The sequence below is a fragment of the Microcebus murinus genome, chromosome 12, assembly GCF_040939455.1.
Source record: "Microcebus murinus isolate Inina chromosome 12, M.murinus_Inina_mat1.0, whole genome shotgun sequence".
Lineage (NCBI taxonomy): Eukaryota > Metazoa > Chordata > Mammalia > Primates > Cheirogaleidae > Microcebus > Microcebus murinus.
This window is the reverse complement of record NC_134115.1, coordinates 72,276,195-72,298,554: the sequence shown is the minus strand read 5'-3', so window position 1 is coordinate 72,298,554 and position 22,360 is coordinate 72,276,195. Positions and strand designations below refer to the sequence as shown.

General features: G+C 38.4%; 1 pseudogene; it reads right to left on the bottom strand.

The window, feature by feature from the left end:
* Positions 1-21,585: 21,585 nt before the first annotated feature.
* LOC142874761 (uncharacterized) lies at positions 21,586-21,666 on the bottom strand (annotated as a pseudogene).
* Between the last annotated feature and the right edge of the window lie 694 nt (positions 21,667-22,360).

Below are 22,360 nucleotides of genomic sequence, written 5' to 3'. Positions count from 1 at the left end.
CAGAGAGGAAGAACAAACATTCTCCTACTAACTAAAGATAACAAACCAAGCAAAGTCGTTTTAACTTTTCTTGGGGCAGGATCAGAATATAACATATATGTTTCTTAGCACGCACTCAAACTGCATTTCTATGGCCAATTCTTACATTAAATTTATTTCCTTGAGGTAAGCTCATATTTAAGAGAGAATATTAGAATGATGTTATTTTCTTGAGAATATTTATTCTAGTAGATAAATGTTTTAAGCCAAGATCTTGGTACAGAAATCTGAGATTGGGAATTTTAGAAAAGGAAGTTTGTGCATGTATCTTTTTGATGAAAAGTCTTCTTTTCCTTTGGGTAGATACCAATAGTGGGATTATGGATCAAATGGTACTTTTAGTTCTTTGAGGAATCTCCATACTGTTTTCCATAAGGGTTGTACTCTCCTAAGTGAAGTATCTGAAGAATGGAAAAACAAACACCACATGTACTCACTATTAAATTGGAACTAACCAATGAGTACACATGTACAGAGGGAAGTAAAGCTCAGTGGAAATCAACCGGAGGGTGGGGAGGAGAGAAGGCATATAAACCTACTTAGTAGGTACAATGAACACTATTTGGGTGATGGACACACCTATAGCCAGGACTGAAGCATTACAAAAATGATCCATGTAACCCAAAATGTTGGTACCCCCTTAATATTTTGAAATATTTAATTAAAAAAAAAGAAATGGAAGGTTATGAATTCAAACTCCTTTGAAAAGTCATTTTCTCAACAACTTCACCCTCCCCCAAGAACACACATTTTTATTTCTATTCCACCAGTGGTGAATATATCTACCATTTAAAGCCATTGGTCTTCATGGAGTTTTGAGACAGTGGAGGCCTCTGTTAACTTCTGAAATGTGAGTACATCAGCAAAGCAAAATCAAACTGGTTGTGAATCAAGCACCCTACCATTTAAAAAATCTATAAGAAATTATCTACTTTCCACATAGAATTTCGTATACATATTGCAGTGATCTCTTCCTAGAACTGCCTAACAGATGTAATAGTATTCTCTGCTTTCGTAGTAGAAAACTGCACCCAACCTGCTCCCCAGTTTCTTTTCTCTGGCTCTTCTCTATTCAGTCAATCTATGTCATATCTTTTGATTTTCATTAATTTCACATAGTTTCCAAAAGAATCACCTAAAATTGAGAAGGAAACACTGATACAAGTTTGAACTGCAATGATATAGCGATGTATAAAGTTGTGTCGGCTCTAACTGTGCATTCATAATGGTGATCTATTGTTTTAGATTCTAAGTAACAGAAACCAAACTCTAATGAAAGTTAAACAAAATGGATGGATTTGTTTAAAATGAGATTCTAGGGAATCTCATTCTAGGGATACAAGGGCAAAATGATACTGTGTTTCAGGAATAGTCTGAGACACATGTTCATTCCATACATGTTCATTCTCTGTTTTTCCCCGTGCAATCACTGCACAGCTGTTTTATCCTTTACTTTACAATGTACTGACTTACTCAGCTTTTCAGACCACATGGATGGACCGGTAAAGGAGGGTGGAATTCTCGGAAAAGGTATTAGGTTGGGTTGGCCAAATAGTAGCTTTCCATTACAAATCTTTATAAATATACCATTTATAGAAATATCTTCATCCAACAAATGCTGCATATTTTGGATAGATCATCTAGTTCAGTCCTTGTTACCTGAAAGCAGGGCCACAAAACCTTTTCTCGTCATGCATTTTTGTGCTGATCATTGTCTGTCTGTCTCCTCACCCTCATATTCATCACTTACCACTCTCTGCGTTGTTGGTTATGCTGGAAAACCGATCTCTTCCCACTGTATCACCAAGACACCTTTGCTGCCTAACTTCCAGCTGAGTTTAGCTGATAGAGATAAGAAGGTGAGAAGAGAGAGAGATGAGAATATTTACTCCTTACTCCTCCCTGCCTCAATGCTACCTCTCTAGCAATAGCTGTGACTGTCTATGGATACAGTTCCCCACTGGTGACTCTCTTCTCACTGGCCTCCAGTAACCATATTTCCTCCCCTTGTCTCTCAGGCCTAAAGGCTCCCTGTTAATGGTACTTCAAAATCCATTAATACTTCCCATATGTTTATAAGTAGTTCTTTAATTGAAATTCTTAATTTTAGCTACTGCACAGCCAAGGAAACTATCATGAGAGCAAACAGACAACCTACAGAATGGGAGAAAATATTCACATGCTACACATTTGATAAAGGGCTGATAATTAGAATCTATTTAGAACTTAGGAAATCAGCAAGAAAAAAATCAAACAACCCCATTAAGAAGTGGGCAGAGGACATGAACAGAAACTTTTCAAAAGAAGACAGACTAATGGCCAACAAAGATATGAAAAAATGCTCAACATCTCTAATCATCAGGGAAATGCAAATCAAAACCACAATGAGATCTTACTTAACTCCAGTGAGAATGGTTTTTATCAAAAAGTCCCAAAACGATAAATGTTGGCTTGGATGTAGGGAGGTAGGAACACTCATACACTGCTGGTGGGACTGCAAACTAGTTCAACCTTTGTGGAAAGCAATATGGAGATACCTCAAAGAGCTAAAAGTAGAACTACCATTTGATTCGGCTATCCCATTACTGAGCATCTACCAAAGGAAAAAATGACATTCTATAAAGAAGACATCTGCAGTTGAATGTTTATAGCAGCACAATTCACAATTGCGAAGATGTGGAAACAACTCAAGTGCCCATCAATACATGAGTGGATTAATAAAATATGGTATATATATACCATGGAGTAATACTCAGCCACACAAACCTAGTGGTGATCTAGCACCTCTTGTATTATCCTGGATAGAGCTGGAGCCCTAATAAAATATGGATTAACAAAATATGGTATATGTATACCATGGAGTTATACTCAGCCACAAAAACCTAGTGGTGATCTACCACCTCTTGTATTATCCTGGATAGAGCTGGAGCCCATTCTACTAAGCGAAGTATGACAAGAATGGAAAAACAAGCACCACATGTACTCACCATTAAATTGGTATTAATTGATCAATACTTATGTGCACATATAGTAGTAACATTCACTGGGTGTCAGGCAGGTGGGAGGAGGAAGGAGGGGATGGGTATATATACACCAAATGGGTGTGGTGCACACCATCTGGGAGATGGAGATGCTTAAAGCTCTGACTCGGGTGGGGCAAAGACAATATATGTAACCTAAACATTTGTGCCCCTGTAATATGCTGAAATAAAATGTATATATATAAGGTTGAAGACAAAAATCCTTCATGTTTCCAGGCAAATAAAAGAGACCATCTAAATTAGAAGGTACTTTGATTTAGTTTTGTGTTGTGATCAATTTTTATTTTTTTCCCTGTCTCTTCATAGTCTTTATAGTAAGAAGTGGACAAGGTAAATGTGAAACTGCTAGCCAGATGTCATTACAATCTAGAAGTATTTTACAGAGTTTTTTTTTTTTTTATTATTAAACTACGACAAAGTTTGGTTACTATGAATGACATTAACTGTCCAAGATCCAGCTCTTACTCCTTGCAGTTGGAGGTTATGGCCAGCAAATGACATTGTTGCCCTTTTACTGTCTCAGTCTGTCCTGTGGCATGTACTTGTTTTATTACAGAAATTTCAAATTCAAATTAGAAGAGTAGGACACTAAATTCCAATTGGATGAGACTCAAACTCCATTTGTAACATTGAATGATCAGCTACAAACAAGGAGAAAAAAAAACATTTTTTCCATGATTTTTACATAATTTCCCAAATTCCTGTATGTTCTTGAATACACAGGCCTGAATTGGTGTTATGTATATTGGTCCATAAGGATTGTTGCCATAAAAATTTTGTATGCAGCTTGGCATTTTGGTCATAGGTTGATGGTTTCAAAGTCTGGGTTTTTACAGGGCCTAGGTACTGAGTATCTCATGGAATAGTCACGTTCCCCTGAAATTTGAAATGTATTTTGTTGGATGGGAGCTCTGCTGACCAGGAGAGTCTAGTTTGCAGTGATTCAGCTGAAGTGGTTGGTACTCATAATCAGGGACTTGGAGAAGACAACATTTGTTATGGTTTGAATGTGTCCCCCAAGGTTCGTGTTTTGGAAACTTGATCCCTAAGGTGGCATTGTTGGGAAGTGGGGTCTATTGGGAGGTGTTTGGGTCATGGGGGTTACATCTCATGAATACAGTAATGCCTTTATTGCAGGAGTGGGTTTGCTATTGAGGGTGTGGGTTCCTTATAAAAAGACGAATTTGGCCCCCTCTTTCTCCTGCCCTATCTTGTCCTTTGCCTTTCACCATGGGCTGTTGAAGAAAAAAGGCCCTCAACAGATGCCAGTCCCTCAATCTTAGCCTTCCCAGCTTCAAGAACTATAAGACAAATTTCTGTTCATTGTAAATTACCCATCTGTGGTATTCTGTTATAGCAGCACAAAATGGACTAAGACAAATGCCTGCTAGCAAAAACAAGCAAATAAACAAAAAGCCATCTCAACCTCTGCGCTATCTCAACTCTGTGTGCACATTAACTAACAAGTCATTAGGGGGCATGGAGAACATAATGTTGGTAGGTGGAGAGTCTCACTTTATCATCTCCTCCTACAATGCTTTAATACTAGGAAATGCTTTGAAGTTCAAACGATATAGTGTAACCTAGGGGTGATAGGAATCCCTTGCAAACCCTGCTGGGATGCTACCTAGGAAAGGAGTTGTGGCTCAAAGGCACTAAATTATTGAATGTACTCTGGTCTGGAATCAAAGCACCTGGATCTAAATCCTGCCCCCCAAATAGCTGCATGTACAGATTCACTTTTCCTTTTTTGATCTCTTTTTCTTTATCTCTAAAACAAACTGGCCAAGCTTTGTTGTTATAAGGATTAATGTAAAGGGGCAAAGCATATACAGTCATGGTCAGTATCCATGGAGGATTCGTTCCAGGACCCCTTCAGATACCAAAGTCCATGAATGCTCAAATACCTGATATAAAATGGCATAGTATTTGCATATAACCTACACACACACATCCATCTGTATACTTTAAATCATCTCTAGGTTACTTAGAAAACCACATACAATGTAAATTCTATGTAATTAATTGCTATACTATATTGTTTATTTGTATTATTTTTATTGTGGAAACTGTGAATGTGGAGGGGCAACTGTGCAATGCTTAGCTGTAATAAATGCTCAATAAATGTAACTAGAATTCCCTCCTTGGTTCAACTTCAAGGCAAACAATCAGAATGACGATGCTCTGAGCTAATTATGGGAGTAGTTAAAAAATTATTTCTTATGGGTTAGACTTTACTATTTGTTTTATAGGAATGCATGTAGCTGTTCTGATTCAACAGCTAATTGTTGGGCAGTCTAAAGAAGAAAGATGTGTCTGTAACTTATGTTGATGAGGTGACCTTGAAGGGAAAATAATCCTTTGTGTTGATCAGAATTAGGTCCAGAGAGGGAATGCTTCTGTAGAATAATGAGAAAGTATGGATTTAAGAATGAAATGAAACCTAGCTTTGAAGTCTAGTTCTCCTACTTACTACCTGTGTACCCTTGGATAACTTTTGCCTGTGAGTTAGTAAGGGACAATGTCTGTGAAAGAAATGATTAATTTTCTTCTTCTGCTCACTTCTGGGTTCCATTGATTTCCTCATTTTCCCCCTACAAAATTAATAATATTTTAAGGAAAGTTTTTCCAAGTTATCCCATTTCAATATATAGCTCGTTTCATTTTTTCCATATTCTATCTTAACATTTTTCTATATTCGGATTCCTTATTTATTCATTTATTTACTTATTTTTTGACACAGGGTCTTACTTTGTCACCTAGGCTAGAGTCCAGTGGCGCAGTCATAGTTCACTGTAACTTCAAACTCCTAGGCTCAAGCAATCCTCCCATCTCAGCCTGCTGAATAGGTAGGACCACAAGTGTCCCCCACTATAGTTAGCTAAATTTTTAAAAATGGTTTTTTTTGTAAAGATGGAGTTTTGCTGTATTGCCCAAGCTGGTCTCTATCTGCTGGACACAAGTGGTTCTCCCTGCTTGGCCCTCCCCAAATTCTGGTATTCAGGCATGAGCCACTGTGCCCAGCTCCCAGATTCCTTATTATATAATCTTTTGTTTACACTAGTACCTCACTGCTTCAATTACTTTTAAAGTGTTTCTCTTGGGAATATGTTGTTGGCACTTTAAAAGATATATTTCAATAGATCTGGAAGTCACTTTAGAAATGAATTTTAAGTCTTTACCTATCTATTGGTAGGTTGATCACTCTTTCGAGATTATGCAAGGATCAGACAATAGTTTTATATTCTGCATGTATAGCTACATAATACTCCATGTAACCTGCAAAGTACATATTTTTACAAATGGAGAAATTGAGGCTCAGAGAGATTCAATAGCTTTTCCTAGCTTGTATCTAGAAAGCGACATAGCTGGCAATTCAAATCCAAGTCTTTTTCCCACTGTACCATGACGCCTTTTGTCTTATGATATTCATTTTCTCATATTTTATACCTTTACAGTTCATGCAAATTCAACATCAGCTTTATTCCTAAGATTTTGTGACTGTTCAAATGGCCTCTACATCCTACATCAGATTTAATAGATGTTAATACCATATCATACTTGCTTCAGAGATTTCTTTCTCTGTTAAAGAAATAAAATTTTCTCGATGCAGCTGAAACTCATCTTTTCTTCTTCCTTCCTCCCAGGAGTTAGGCAGTAGTATCCTGAAGTTCTCATGCATGCCTTAAGTCTTTTACCATAATGTGTATATCTATAAATGTAGTATTCTAAATATGAATAATATAATCATTTCCTTACATATTATGTATTTTCATGTTTAAAAGAATCAGATATCATTTCATCTGGAATTCAAGATGAACCAATAAGCAGATGTATTACTTAACAAAAATGTGGGAAGAAAATCTACCAAAAGCATTATATTTAAAACAGATGCTCTAGTGTCTGAACTGATTCAAAGAAAAGAAAATTGTAAATCATGGAATGAAAAAGGAAAAATAGTCACTTTTAAAAAACATTTGTGTGTTACTTTATACTTGAGGAGGGAGATATGTTAAAATATTTTCTTTGGTTAAAACTAATCAAGTATGGAAAAATTGATACTAAATGAGGAAATGGAAAAAAAAAAAAAGAAACCCAAGAAGACTTTCATACACTTTGCTTCCTGAGGACTATAAAATTTCCTGGCATATTAGTTCAAAGCTCTATAATTGGAGAAATTTCTGATGAAACAAATTAGTATAGGGCATTTTTCCTTTGTCTAATTAAGCTTCCTGAATCATGGAATTTAAATTATACCTGGTGATGCTCTGTCAAAATGGACCCTCCTATTTCCCAAGCAATTGAAGGCCACTGGATGTTAGCCCCTAAGACACAACATCTGGGAAACTTCCATCTCTTTTTTTTGCTTAAGTATATAGACACATAAAAGCAAATATCTCTAATCTCCCAGGTAGGTGTCACATTTACTTTATTCAACGTTTTGTGGAATCTTAATTTGTTGCTAAAACTATCATAGACATATCAAAATAAAATTAAGTTGGAGGAACACAGTTTAAGCTTGTCTATGATTCTTGTATATTTATCTGGGCTATATGTTTACCATGTCCGTAGCTCTATGCTAAGTCGGTGGCATTTCAGGGTTATTTAATTGGGGTTTAGGATTCTTTCGTGGAATGCAGCCTCTGAATTATAGCCCCTGGGAGTCAGGAAAGATAAAGATGGAACTCAGGAAATGGAGACATCCCTGTGCTGTTTGCCTTCTGAAACTTCTTGAACCCCTGTGACTGCCCCTCCAAGATAGGCCTCAGACCTGACTTTCCACAATTCTTTTTAGCTTGTCAGTTCTTTCTTTTGAAGTGAGGTAGGAGCTATAATTACAATTGCAAGCTATTAGGGATATTGAAATTTATAGGACTATAAATGTTTTGATCCTTCTTTAAAAATATCCATAGAATTTACACAAAAAGTAATTAACTCTGTATAATTATTAAGCTATAAAGCACTAATTTTTCAAATACCTCATTATGTTTGAAATAATTTAGAACAATCTTATAACCATCTCAGAATACCTAGGCAAAAGGAAAGTAAATTAATAGTTGAATTCTTAATCTATAGTTAAATTGGGATGTCCACTACAGGTATGTTTGAAATCATTGTTGATAAAATATGATTTTAGGAATTGTTTCTAAAATGATTTATTTAAAAAAAATTTCATTAAACAATGGAAGACTAGTTTTTTAAAAAAATTTCCCTGCACAATTGGTAGAATTTTTAGCAGTGTAAATGGAACCCAAGTTTTGAGGTCTAACATAAAAATTAAAAATATATCAGACAAAGAATTACTGATTTTTTTTTTTTGAGACAGAGTCTCGCTTTGTGGCCCAGGCTAGAGTGAGTGCTGTGGCATCAGCCTAGCTCACAGCAACCTCAAACTCCTGGGCTCAAGTGATCTTCCTGTCTCAGCCTCCCGAGTAGCTGGTACTACAGGCATGCGCCACCATGCCCGGCTAATTTTTTGTATATATATTAGTTCGCCAATTAATTTCTTTTCTATTTATAGTAGAGACGGGGTCTCGCTCTTGCTCAGGCTGGTTTGGAACTCCTGACCTCAAGCAATCTGCCCGCCTCGGCCTCCCACAGTGCTAGGAGTACAGGCGTGAGCCACCGCGCCCGGCCAAGAATTACTGATTTTTAAGCCCTATATCATGAAAGAAGAAGAAAGGCATCAGAAGAAGGAAAAATATTCAACAAAATTTTAAAAACTCACATTTTATACATAATTTTTCTTTTTATATTTAACATTAATTAGTCCCTAGAGGAATATTTGCATATTAGGACCAGGTGTCCCCAACACAGGAAGAATTTCCAAAGTCTCTCTGCAAAATTAGTCTCCTTCATTTTATATTTATATATGTGTGTATATATATATATATACATTATATATGTATATATGTATATATATTAGTTATATATACATATATTAGTCCATCATTGCCATATCACTTTTCCCAGATCTATTAAACATTCTGCCTGAAATTATCATTATTTAGAATCTCTTGATTAATAACACAATTGATGGGAGTACAGTGGATTCAAAATACCTAACCATTAGTATTTCAAAACTTTTTCACCATAATCTTAGGATGAATTCTTGCCTTCTCATTCTTAAAATCCCAACTTGAGGATCTTTGTTTTCCAAAACAAGATTTCAAATTAGGTATTAATTCATCTAAAAATAATTATAATAAACTTAGTACATGTTAACATAACATTTTAATATAAAATAACTATTTTCTAAGACAAACATATTTAATGAGAAGAGGTGCATTGTGTTACATTTTTGCAAATGTAGTATCTGCCTTTATAGATGACAGCTAGATTCTCACATTTACTCTTGCATTCAATCCACTGTGATATGATGTTTTGGTTGAGATGTATAATATGAGGACATTCTGGCCTCTCAAAGATAAGTAGTTGGAAAAGTGAGGAGTGATTTAGTAGCCATTTCAGAAAATTTTAGATATTCTTTGGTATTACACCAAATGACAAGAGGTAGTTTTCTTTTTTCCATCTTTTTCTCCCTTCCCTTCCCTTCCCTTCCCTTCCCTTCCCTTCCCTTCCCTTCCCTTCCCTTCCCTTCCCTTCCCTTCCCTTCCCTTCCCTTCCCTTCCCTTCCCTTCCCCCTTCCCTTCCCCCTTCCCTTCCCCCTTCCCTTCCCCCTTCCCTTCCCCCTTCCCTTCCCCCTTCCCTTCCCCCTTCCCTTCCCCCTTCCCTTCTTCCTTCCCTTCTTCCTTCCCTTCTTCCTTCCCTTCTTCCTTCCCGAGACAAGATCTCACTCCGTCACCCAGGCTGGACTGCAGTGGCATCATCAAGTTCACTGCAGCCTCAAACCCCTGGGCTCAAGGGATTCTCCTGCCTGAGCCTCCCTAGTAGCTAGGACTAGAGGCACGAGCCACCATGCCCAGCTAAGGAGGTAGTTTCTTAAAGGTTAGTTGCAATATGAAATCCGAAACTATACCAAGAAACTTTTATACTCAATTACATGAAAAATCTATTGGTCTATCTTGCACTTTGAATGTACATTTTATCCATTTATGATGTTACAGTATTGGTTCACTGAGTTATATAGATCTTTCAAACATGGGCACATTTTAATATACAACATAAAGACATCACAACCATTTCTATCAACCCCAATCTCAGAAAAATAATTTGAGGAACTTAAAGACCAAAATGTCTTTAAATACTGAGAAGCTATCAAGTTTGTGGTCCAGGTACAAGTTTCCAAAATTGTAATTTTTGCTTGAAATCTCAAATGTTATCATTGGCAACAAATACTGTCAGTTGTTTTTCTTGAAGTGACAATCTTGCTTTTTTAATTTTCAAGAAAGATGCCTGTCAACTAAATCTGAATAAGAATATTTGTCTTTTAACTGAAGAAACTCATGTTCCATGAAAAAAAGAAAATGGCCAGTTTAGCTTGCTACTCAGAATTACACCAGTGTTTTTCCTCAAGACAAACATGTTACTTTGATATGTATTTAACACATACTGCCAAATTCATCACACAGAATATTAAAAAGAATCAAGATTTAATAAAATTAATACTCTTTACTGCTTCATCAAGGACATTTTAAAGTGAAACTGGCGTTCCACCTTGTGAATTTGTGGCAGTAAGGAATGGTGACTGGTCTACTAGCACATTTTGGTGTCCTGCCTTGATTTGCATGAGCAATTTCACCTGCTATTACTTTTGCACCATCAATCCAAATATCAGTGCAGTGAAAAAGGCATGATATCTTAGTATTCTTATGAAAATAGCTTTTATCTATAGATCTTCTGAAAGGCTCTCAGGGACTCTATCGTGTATACAGACTATGCAATAGATTCTCCTGGACTCCTCCCCAGCTAAGGTATTGGGGAAAGTCAAGGCCTTCTGATTATTTGAAATGTCCCCAGTACTAACATAGAGCTGCCACAAGACATTAAGTGCAATGCCACAAAGAACCTGGACTTAGGACCTGCTTCCTGGGATGTTCTTCCTAGATGAGCTCAATTATCAGGAATGGGAAAGTGAGCTCCTTACAAAACGTTTTTTTTTTTTTTTTTTTTTCAGGGGTTGGGAGGATGGGAGCAGGAACAGCAGGAGGCCTGGAGTGTTGGTTTGCCAAGTTTCTGCAGCCCCAGGCTTCCTGGGAGGCATAATGGGCCCTGTTGTTCCAATGCTTCTGACAACCTGGATAACAAGCGATGCCAGAGGTTACTTTGCCCTGGAACTCTTCCACCCAAAACATCGTAGCTTCTGCAGCCCCATTTGGAGTTTATAAACCCATCCTCTATCTGTCAGTCTTATACAATAACCCCTCCTCCACACCTCTGTGTAAGGTATTAAAGTGAACTAAATGCAAGGTGGGCTTCCTATACCATCGCTGTCAGCTCTAACAGTCACAGAAGATGGCTAGCAAAGTCCCTTCCAGGCTTCTGTCGGCCTCACTTGGAGAACAACACTCGTAGGATTGTGAGTGAAACTTGCTTCCAAGTAAAGGACATACCAGGGAAAAGGGGACAGGCTGTGTTGGAGGCTGTTTGTGGTAATGTCTCAGCTTTCTCTGTTGTTGGCTTGAGATTTACCTTTCTAGAGTCTGCTAAGCTGGTTACCATTCATCTTTCTGCATTTTTATCTTCCAACAATTTGTTATTATTTTATTCTGAGTCAGCTCTGTGACGATGACAATAGAACTCTCTTTTTCCCAGGGTCATGATACCCTACTGGTCAAATTTCATCATTAAATGAGGACCCAGAGCTGCTCTACGTGGTTGTAAAGTTTGTCCATTTGACAAAGGCTTGGGGAGGGAAGGGGGGCTAGCACGCAGCCTTGCTCTGCTCACTGGGCCGTACTCCCGCAGTGCTGGGTCTGCCCAGAGCAGGCATCTTTTTATTATTGTCTCCATGGTGGTGGTGGGGAGAGCTGCTTCTAGCTCATACAAAGATGCTACAATAGAGGCTAGTAGTTTCCCTGTCAGGATCTACCTTGGCCCATCCTGGGTGCTGTGGGTGATGTTTTGCTTCATGGTCTGCCCATTTGTGTCCTACTTAGAAGGATTATCTTTAAGGCCTTCCATATACAAATGCACCTATCTATTTAATTCTTGCCAAACTGGCACCCACACAGGGTTCTGGAGGAGTGAGCCAAGAGTTCACTGGAGTTATCCATCTCTGATGGATAACTAGATGACCCTCCTTCCACCAAGTTCCAGAAACTCAATTCTTTCACCAACTAATCTTTTTTTCTGTGTGTACATCTAACACATACTTTCTTCCTCAGCAAAAAGAAGGTATTTGTTGTGTGAGAATATGGGAAAGGGTATCTGATAAGGCAGAGACCAATAAACAGATGACAGGCACCAAGTACCCATTGGGGAAACCCACACGAGTGAGGACAGAAATACGATTTTGTTCTCACCACCACCAGATGACCCAGAATATGACAAAGTCATGTGCGGTCCTGGCAGTGACTACTGCTGCTGCTTCCTGTTGGTTAACCCTTGATCCAGAGCTGCCACTCACAACCAGAATCTGATACAGATCTTTCTTTCCTCTACGCTTTCAGGTCACAGGGTGCTGTTAGCTTCCTTTGGGCTCCTTTCATTGCAGTCGATGTAAATAATTTCTTCATTATAAAGTCTTCAAAAATCCCACCTGAGAGTATGGTTGCTTTCCTGTCAGGCCTCTGGCTGGTACTCACATCATTATGAAATTATAAAACCCTGAGGACAAAGAGAAAATCCTATAAGCTTGGAGGTAGAGGTGAAGGGTTAGGGGACGATATTGGCAGATAATGATTTTGGATTTCTCAACAGCAGTGGAGGTGGCTAGAAATCCATGGATGGTTTTTTTAAAAATAGTGAGTGAAAATTATTTTCAAGTGACAATTCTATTCCCAGTTAGATGATTATAGTTAAGCATGAAACAGACTGAAGACATTTTCAGATGTTAGAGTCTCTAGGAATTTACCATCCAAACATCCTTTCTTGGGAAGCTACTGGAGGAGATGTTTTACCCCAAAGAAAGAGTAAACAAATAAAAAGGAAGACCTGATCTGGGAAACAGGAGATGGGGTGCAAGACAGAGGTGAAGGGAACCCTCAGGATGGCAGCTGCTTAGCAGGCATGGGGGTGGGGGGCAACCGGACCAGTGAAACCAGGTCAGCAAGCCCCAGTAGACGTGCCAAAAGAAGACATTTAGAATGGAGGAATATTGAAAGGAGATTTAGACAGTGGGGAAGAATTTGAAGATGCAATAGTGATAAATGTATAGAAAACAAAGCAAAAAAAAAAAAAGCATTTATTAATACCATAGAAAGCAAAGGTCCTGGCTCAACTGGAGATAAAGTAAATAACACAATTAATATATAAATATGCTGGGAATATAAGGGGATAGGATGTGTGTATGCATGTATATGTGTATGAGTGTGTATGTATATGTGTGTCCACATATGTGAGTGTGTATATGTGTATCTATGCATGTATATATGTGTATATGAATATGTGTATGTGTGTGTGACTGTATGTATGTATGTGTGTGAGTGTACATGTGAATGTGTGTATACGTGTGTGTTTGGTGATGGTGGAAGTGCAGGAGAGATAAGCAGTCTAGGCAGAGGACCAGCCAGCCAGCACATAATGTCTAAGACGGACAAATCACGAAATAACATTATAAACATGCTATTGAGATACATGTAAGTAAATACTTTAAAAATCAGCTGAAAAAATGAAAAGTGGTTGTCTTTGGGTAGCAAGAAATGCGAGGGAGCTATGGTGCAAAACGTTATTTTGTGATTTATTTTTCTGTAACTTACTATATACAGGTATAATTTTGAGAATGTAAAAACTAAATTTAAAATACATTAGATATAACATTTAGAGAGAGTACATTAATATAAAGGACATAATTTTGATTTTATTTTGTAAAGACAGAAGCAGGATGCTAATCATATATCCAGCATAAGCTCACCCATTTAAAAACATCAAATCTAAATATGGGAAGAAAGATATGAGAGTAATTGGATTTATGTAATTTTTTCTTTTCTAGAATTTGCATTATTAATAAATAATCTTTCATAGAACAAAAATAAAAAACATTACTGAGTGGATCTGAAACAAGAGTGCTGGGCAGAAAACACTGTTCCTGTGCTACCCTGGGTTGGCCCGAGGGCTGTTGCCAGGTGGCAGGCTCAACACCCACACAGCTTTGATCTCTGAACTGTATCAAAGGCAAACAGAAAACCTATTTTCTTCCCACGCATTCATGTTCATCTCTCCCTACCCTTTGGCCTCCGTTACTCTTGACAGGTATGGTGGGTTCAATTGTGTTCCCCCAAAAAGATAAGTCCAAATCTAAACCCCAGGTAACCGTGAGTGTGACTTCATTTGGAAATAGGGACTTTGCAGACATAACTGAGTTAAGGGCCTGGAGATGAGACCTCAAGATGAGATCATCCTGGTTTTAGGGTGTGTCCCAAGTCCAACGACTGGTGTCCTTATTATAAGAGAAAGAAAAACTTGAGACACACAGACACAGAAAGAACCACAGGGAAGGTGGCCAGGCGAAGATGGTGGCAGAGACTGGAGTGATGCAGCCACAAGCCAAGGAACGCCACCAGCCACCAGAAGCTGGAAAAGGCAAGGGAGGATTCGCGCCTAGAACTTTTGGAGGGAGCACAACTCTGCCAACACCTTGATTCCAGATTTCCAGGCTCCAGATCTGTGAGAGAATGAACGTTTGTCGTTTTAATCATCAAAACCAGCCATTGGCCGGGCGTGGTGGCTCACGCCTGTAATCCTAGCACTCTGGGAGGCCAAGGCGGGAGGATTGCTCGAGGTCAGGAGTTCAAAACCAGCCTGAGCAAGAGCGAGACTCCATCTCTACTACAAATAGAAAGAAATTAATTGGCCAACTAATATATGTAGAAAAAATTAGCCGGGCATGGTGGCACATGCTTGTAGTCCCAGCTACTCGGGAGGCTGAGGCAGTAGGATCATTTGAGCCCAGGAGTTTGAGGTTGCTGTGAGCTAGGCTGATGCCACGGCACTCACTCTAGCCTGGGCAACAAGGCGAGACTCTGTCTCAAAAAAAACCAAAAAAACCAAAAACCCAGCCATAGATAAAGTTACAAATGTGCATGTAATAAAAAACAAATTAAAGTTACAAATCTGCATGTACTAAAAAAAAAAAAAAACAACCATAGGAAACTAACACATACAACAGGCCAATGCTAATAAAGGAGACTCAAGCCTGAGAGCCAGCGTGTATTTTCTAGGCACTCTTCTCATGAAACGGACATTAACTGAGCACCTGCTGTTTGGGAGGCCATGTGCTGGGCCTCAGGGCTGGTGATAAGAATGTGAAGGTAGGATCAGCTCAACACAGGCACTGTGGGCCCTGTGAAAGCATTTGGGCTTCATCTCATACACCTGTATGGCTACTGAAGGATTGTAGTGATGACTTCCATGATTTAGAAAAGAGCTTGGTGTAGGAAGAATGGACTATAATGGGAGAAATGTGAGAAAAACTCCCTAGAACAGGGAGTTTCACCTGGGGAGTATTTGGCCCCCTTATTGAGTACCTCAAAATCTTGGGTAGGAGAAGCCAGCAATGTTTGAGCAAGAAAATCCAACATGTCTATTGTTTTCACGCTTTCAAATTAGTAGGGAGTTAAGCATAAGAAACTCTTGGCCAAAGGAATTATGAAGAAGAGAGCATGATAAAACATGGTAGGATAATGGATTTTTAAAAGATTAATATTAATAATAACAAAATATTTTCTGAGGATTTTACTGTGTACGATGCCAAAGCTATTATTTCATATAAATCTTCAATAGCACCATGAGGTACTATTATGACCTTTGTTTTACTCGTGAAGATTTCGAGGCTTAAGAGTGGAGTGAGGGCACACATTTAGTAAGTAACAGAACTGGAACTCTCACTTGAGCTCCATAATTATTATACAATATTGCCTTCCCTCTGAATGGGATAGAAATTTTAAGGGTTTGAATGAGGGCAGTGGCAGTCAGTATTGATGGGGAGAAAGAGATATGAGAGCTATTTCAAAAGTTGTATTTATAGGATTGATGACAAGTTGAATGGGAAAAGGAGAGTTTAAAATGACACAAGGAGAGACAGTACCCATGATTTTTTTCTTTCTGCTTTTTAAATATAGAATATTTAGAGTTTTGTGTTAGAAATATTGAGTCTTGTCAGATTCAACTCAATGCAATCTGCCTAAAGCAGTTCACTCTATCTTGAGATACAACAGGAAAGGACCAAATCCCATCTGAGCCACAGAATGGCTATAATTCCATGGAACCGTATTCATTAATGAATTCTGAAGTAAAAGCAATATGTAAATCAAGTAACTATGCACCAGCCTCTCTCATGGATGGTTAGATTCCTAGGGAACTTGGAAATAGATTAATATATTTTATATAACACAATTCATTACAAAATGACTTATTTTTTTAAAAAATTTAACTTCATCTTGGGGAATCACTGGTGCATATTTTATGCTACATTTAGGAATTGCCTGTATTTGGTTTGCTAGGGCTACCATAACAAAGTGCCACAGACTGGGTAGATAAAACAACAGAAACTTATTTTCTCATAGTTCTGGAGGCTGGAAGTCCAAGATCAAGGTGTCATTAGGTTTGGTTTCTTCCAAATCCTCTCTTCTTCACTTGTACAGGGCTGCCTTCCAGCTGTTTCTCCCGTGGTCTTTCCTCTGGGCATGTGTGCCTATGTCCAAATCTCCTCTTCTTATAGGTGGAATAGGGCCCACCCTAAAGACATCATTTTAACTTAATCACCTTTTTAAAGACCTTATCTCCAAGTAATTACATTCTGAGCTGGGTGGGCTGTGTGTTAGGATTTCTTTTTCTTTCTTTTTTTTTTTTTTAAGCATATTATGGGGGTACAAGTGTTAAGGTTACATATATTGCCCATGCCCCCCTCCCCCATCGAGTAAGAGCTTCATGAGTGTCCATCCCCCAAATGTTGCACATCTTACTTGTTGTGGTTATATATGCCCATCCCCTCCTCCCCCCTCCCGCCCTCCCAACACCTGATAAATGTTACTCCTACATGTCCACTTAGGTGTTGATCCATTAATACCAATTTGCTGGTGAGTACATGTGGTGCTGGCGTTTCCATTCTTGAGATACTTCACTTAGTAGAATGGGTTCCAGCTGTATCCAGGAATATACAAGAGGTGCTATATCACCATTTTTTCTTAAAGCTGAGTAGTATTCCATGGTATACATATACCACATTTTATTAATCCACTCATGAATTGATGGGCACTTGGGTTGTTTCCACAGCTTTGCAATTATGAATTGTGCTGCTATAAACATTTGAGTACAGGTGTCTTTTTTATAAAGTGACTTTTGATCTTTTGGGTAGATGCCCAGTAGTGAAATTGCTGGATCAAATGGTAGATCTACTTGTATCACTTTGAGGTATCTCCATATTGCTTTCCACAGAGGTTGAACTAGTTTGCAGTCCCACCAGCAGTGTAGGAGTGTTCCTCTCTCTCCACATCCACGCCAACATTTGTTGTTTGGGGACTTTTTGATAAAGGCCATTCTCACTGGAGTTAAGTGGTATCTCATTGTGGTTTTGATTTACATTTCCCTGATGATTAGAGATGTTGAACATTTTTTCATATCTTTGTTGGCCATTATTCTGTCTTCTTTTGAGAAGTTTCTGTTCATGTCCTTTGTCCATTTTTTGATAGGGTTGTTTGATTTTTTTCTTGCTGATTTTCCTGAGTTCTAAATAGATTCTAATTATCAGCCCTTTATCAAATGTGTAGCATGTGAATATTTTCCCCCATTCTGTAGGTTGTCTGTTTGCTCTCATGATAGTTTCCTTGGCTGTGCAGTAGCTAAAATTAAGAATTTCAGTTAAAGAACTACTTATAAACATATGGGAAGTATTAATGGATTTTGAAGTACCATTAACAGGGAGCCTTTAGGCCTGAGAGACAAGGGGAGGAAATATGGTTACTGGAGGCCAGTGAGAAGAGAGTCACCAGTGGGGAACTGTATCCATAGACAGTCACAGCTATTGCTAGAGAGGTAGCATTGAGGCAGGGAGGAGTAAGGAGTAAATATTCTTCTCTCTCTCTCTTCTCACCTTCTTATCTCTATCAGCTAAACTCAGCTGGAAGTTAGGCAGCAAAGGTGTCTTGGTGATACAGTGGGAAGAGATTGGTTTTCCAGCATAACCAACAACGCAGAGAGTGGTAAGTGATGAATATGAGGGTGAGGAGACAGACAGACAATGATCAGCACAAAAATGCATGACGAGAAAAGGTTTTGTGGCCCTGCTTTCAGGTAACAAGGACTGAACTAGATGATCTATCCAAAATATGCAGCATTTTGTTGCATGAAGATATTTCTATAAATGGTATATTTATAAAGATTTGTAATGGAAAGCTACTATTTGGCCAACCCAACCTAATACCTTTTCCGAGAATTCCACCCTCCTTTACTGGTCCATCCATGTGGTCTGAAGAGCTGAGTAAGTCAGTACATAGTAAGGTAAAGGATAAAACAGATGTGCAGTGATCACACGGGGAAAAACAGAGAATGAACATGTATGGAATGAACATGTGTCTCAGACTATTCCTGAAACACAGTATCATTTTGCCCTTGTATCCCTAGAATGAGATTCCTAGAATCTCATTTTAAACAAATCCATCCATTTTGTTTAACTTTCATTAGAGTTTGGTTTCTGTTACTTAGAATCTAAAACAATAGATCACCATTATGAATGCACAGTTAGAGCCGACACAACTTTATACATCGCTATATCATTGCAGTTCAAACTTGTATCAGTGTTTCCTTCTCAATTTTAGGTGATTCTTTTTTGGAAACTATGTGAAATTAATGAAAATCAAAGGACATGGCATATATTGACTGAATAGAGAAGAGCCAGAGAAAAGAAACTGGGGAGCAGGTAGGGTGCAGTTTCTACTACAAAAGCAGAAAACAAATTCTTTGACTAGTCCAATGTCTAGAAGAGTATTTACAACATTTTCCTCTAGGATTCTAATAGTTTCACACCTAAGGTTCAAGTCTGTTACCCAGCGTGAGTTTAGGATTTCTACATATGGATATTCACAGTGGAGGGAACACAACTCAGTCCCTAACATTGCCCAGGGTCACAAAGGTCAGAACAATATTCACACTGTACTAAACTGTTCCTTCATGAGATGATGGGATCCAATCACTCAGCCCATTTATATAATCAGAAAAGAGCCAAAAGTGACTTCAGTGTGGGACACTTAAAATAAGTTACCACCCTCTTCCTTATTATGTGGCCTGTTTCCCAGGGCTCAATAGAGATTTCAGTCATTCTTTGGCTTTATTGTGGGCCATGAGGACATCTCCTTCTGACATTTGAAAGGGATGAGAACATGGGTGGGTAGAAGTTGAGACTATTGTTTGTTTAGACGCAAGTACTTGGAGAGGCTGAATGAAATGGTGTGATCTCAGAGGGTGGACTGGAACTGGCAGAAAACTTTGAAGGTCAGTCCTATGAGGCTGTAGGACTGTGCCCTTTCCCCCAGGCAGCTCTTCCTATGAACTGATGAAACACATTCATCAGTTTGACATCATGGAAGAAGGGTTTCCTCTAACCCTACATATGATTCAGTCTATTTATTAGGGAAAAATATTTTGGGAGTATGTGTATATTTCCTAATAAAACAAAGTGAGGGGATTTTTTTGCTACATTTTATTTGATTAAAATACATATTTCTAACTAAGAGCCTTTTAATAAAATACTAAAATAACCTTCTATTGTTTAAAAATCCTTTCTTCAATCTGCTTCTCTTGTCGATAAATGGCCGCCTTTTTTTGCCTCACCTGTGGTTTACAGACCAATGATCCCCAAATCTGTATCTACTGCTAGAATTTTCTCCTGAGCTTCAGGTGTGTCTGTTACCAGTTTCCTCTAGGTCTTGCCACCTGACAGCTCCATAGACTACGCACGTGCTAAAAGTGCAAAACTGAGCTGCTTAGTGTCCCTCAGAAACCTGTGTATCCTCCTACATGCTCTGCCTTGCTTCATGAAACTCCTAATCACTCAGTTGCTCAAATAAAGAATTTAGAATTACACCTGCTTTCTTCTTATCCCTCATGCCCCACATCCAGATACCAAATCCTTCAGACTGTGTGTCTTATATAATCCTGGCTGTGCCTTCCTCTTCATTCTCTCCAATTCTGATCCCAACCTATCTTTCACCTAGCCTGTTGCATTTGCCTTCCCAGAAGTCACCCTGTCTCCCATCCTGCCCCTTCCTTTTTTCACTGGCACCCTAAACCCGCAGGATAAATTTCAACCTCCTTAGTCCAGATAGGACCAACATCTTTTCTTGGAACACATCCTTTGCTATCACTATTTGCAAAACAACTTGCTGTTTCTTTAATGTAGCCTGATGTTTCCTGACTTAAGGTCCCTGAGCTCATCTGCAGTTTGTCCTTCTGGCCAACTCCCATGTTTCTTGTAAGCATCACATCCTTGGCATGCCTCCTTTGATCCCCACAGCCTAAAGTTGGTGCTCCTTTTCTGTGGCTTTGGGAATCTTGTGTGTTCTTCACTTCAGTTATCTTCTGAATTGGACTGACTTCCTTGCCTGTCTCATACATTAGATTTCTGGTTCCTTATACCTAGGGATAGTTTTATTCACCTTTGTGCCCAGCATCTAGTCAGTGGATGCCACAGGGTAGTCTCTGTAAGTAAATGAAATAAATAAATAAATATGAAGATGCTTTGATAAATTTTAAATTTGATGGAAGGATTGGGGATTTTTTTAAATAAACAATACCCCTTGAACATCAATAGTGAGCTATTGTTTTATTGGTAGAAGAGCAGTGGAATCAGAGTTAGACCCTTCAAATGCCAGTATATTGCTTATCTGTACTGGTTAGTTTCCTCAGCTGTAATGTGGGATAGTAATTCTGTCTAAGCTAGTTGTAAGAATCAATTGTGATAATGTGGGCAACATTTATCTCTTAACTATAAATATTTTTCTATGAAAATATGAGTTGACATCAAAACTGTGCTCAACTCTTTCTAACACCGGATATACATACACATATATACAAATATATGACTTTTTTGTACTTTCATTTTGCTTGACTATTTAAATTAGATCTCCACCATCTTGTGCAATAGTCCCTCAAATGGTGAGAGAATGGTTTCCTCATTTTAAAGGAAGAGCAATTTTTTGAGTAAGATTAGGTCTCAGTGACATGCTCATCATCAATGTAATTAAGTATAGAATTGCCTCTCAAAATTCAAACTGTTCTCAAATTAAAAAAAAAAAAACACACAGAGAAAAGAAAACAAACAACAACAACAACAAAATAAAAAAATAAAAAAAAGAAGAAGAAGAAAGTGAATCCTATTTAGGTAGAGAGAATTGTTCCAAGCCAGAAAAATCCAGTGGTTGAATAATCCAAGCACATACTTTTTTTTTCACATCAGATGGGTGATATGCAGACTTGCTAACACAGTTTGAGTGAGGCACATCTCACATGCACTTATGAACTACAAAAGGATCTAAGCACATATTTTTACTTCACTGGAAAGAATGAATAGTCTCATTCATTGGTGTTTTGGTATTTGGTATTCATTGGTATTTTGAGAACAGGTGGGAGTTAGCACTGATTTTGGATCGAGAATTGAAGGCCCTCTATCCACCTCACAGACGTTTTCTGTTATTACACTAGAAAGTGTAGTTCCTGGTATATAGAAAGTGGTCAGTAATTAGAAAATCATACCACCCATTTTGTTCAGAACAGTCCTGGTATGAGTCTACTGTCTTGGTGGAATTAACAGGGTACCCCTTTCACTCTCTAAATTGTTTCTGGATAATAGTATGTTCATCTTAACCCCAGTACATATTGAATGAATGAATTCCTAGCTTCATCTAGTGTGGGGAAAACAAAGATAAATGTCTCAGCTGTAGCACTCTGCATTACATTATCCAATAGATATCTGGCTAACAGTGTTTATCCAGAACCATAATAGAGCGTAGGAATAAAGAGATACGCTGGATGTGGTGGCTCACGCCTATAATCCTGGCATTCTGGGAGGCCAAGGCAGGAGAATCACTTGAGGTGAGTGGGGAGTTTGAGACCAGCCTGAGCAAGACCTCATCTCTAAAAAAATAGAAAAATTAGCCAGGTGTGGTGGCATGTGTCTGTAGTCCCAGCTCCTCAGGAGGCTGAGGCAGGAGGATCACTTGAGCCCA